We start from the raw sequence: 1,325 nt of genomic DNA, 5'->3' as shown, positions 1-1,325 counted from the left end.
CAGTGAGGAGACCCTTTTTTGGCCAAATTCCAACGTTTAGACCACTTTTTGGGCCATTTTGTGTTTCTCAGTGGTGAATTTTGTGTGGTTTTTAGTGTTTTTAGGTCCCTCGGTGTATTAGTGTTGAAATTTTGTGAAAAATTACATAAAAAAATCATCTAAGGGCTTCTTGTTTGATCTGCTTTTGTGTTTTTGTGTTTGTGTGTTTTTGTTTTTGTTTGTGTGTTTTTGTGTTTCTGTGTTCTTGGTATGCATAGGCCATTTTGTGTGCTGTTTTTGAGCTGATCTCTAAGTGCATGACCAGGTCCTCTAAGGAAACATTACTTGATTTGGATCCTGAATTAGAGACCACTCTTAGAAGGCAAGCTAGAGAGCTTAAGTCTCGGGATAGGATTGACTCTAACAGTGCTTCTAATACTTCATCCGAACCTATTCCAGAATTCATCAATATGGTAGATAATGGTAATGGAAATAATGGAAATAATGGAAATCATGGTAATGGAAATAATGGAAATAATGGTCATTTGGATGGTAGAACCATTAGAGAGCTGGCTGCACCTGATGTGCATTACCAGCCCCTATGTATTCAATACCCACAGTTGGATGCTAACTTTGAACTAAAATCTGGACTAATCCACTTGTTGCCCAAGTTTCATGGTCTTGCAGGAGAGGATCCGCACAAGCATCTAAAAGAATTTCATGTTGTTTGCTCAACCATGCGGCCACAAGGAGTAGATGAAGAGCAGATCAAGCTGAGAGCCTTCCCATTCTCACTTGATGGATCAGCCAAGGATTGGCTCTACTACCTGCCACCAGCTGCCATTACCAGCTGGGATGGATTGAAAAGGATCTTCCTGGAAAAATTCTTTCCAGCCTCCAGAACAGCATCAATAAGGAAGGAAATTTGTGGTATAAGGCAGATGAGTGGTGAAACTCTACATGAGTATTGGGAGAGGTTCAAGAAGTTGTGTTCCAGCTGTCCTCACCATCAGATAAGTGACCAACTCCTAATTCAGTATCTCTATGAAGGTCTAATCCCCATGGACAGGTACTTGGTAGATGCTGCAAGTGGAGGAGCTTTGGCAAAGAAGACCCCAGCAGCTGCACAAGAGCTGATATCAAAGATGGCACAAAATGCCCAGCAATTTGGCACCAGAATTAACACTCCTACAAAAGCCATCAATGAAGTCAATGTGGTTGCCACTATGGACCAGCAAAGGATGGAAAACAAGCTTGAGGAATTGGCTTCCATGGTCAGGCAGTTGGCATTAGAGAGAAAGCAACCCCAGCAGCAACTTTGTGGCATTTGCTCCTTGCCATCCCAT

The 1,325-nt window shown here is 42.2% G+C and overlaps 1 non-coding gene across 1 annotated transcript; it reads right to left on the bottom strand.

The window, feature by feature from the left end:
• Nucleotides 1-889: 889 nt before the first annotated feature.
• Nucleotides 890-994, bottom strand: LOC127810748 (small nucleolar RNA R71). The gene has a single exon (XR_008025557.1). It is a non-coding gene; the product is annotated as a small nucleolar RNA R71 (small nucleolar RNA).
• Between the last annotated feature and the right edge of the window lie 331 nt (nucleotides 995-1,325).

This window comes from Diospyros lotus, chromosome 9 (genome assembly GCF_014633365.1).
Source record: "Diospyros lotus cultivar Yz01 chromosome 9, ASM1463336v1, whole genome shotgun sequence".
NCBI lineage: Eukaryota > Viridiplantae > Streptophyta > Magnoliopsida > Ericales > Ebenaceae > Diospyros > Diospyros lotus.
This window is presented reverse-complemented; position numbering and strand designations above follow the sequence as displayed.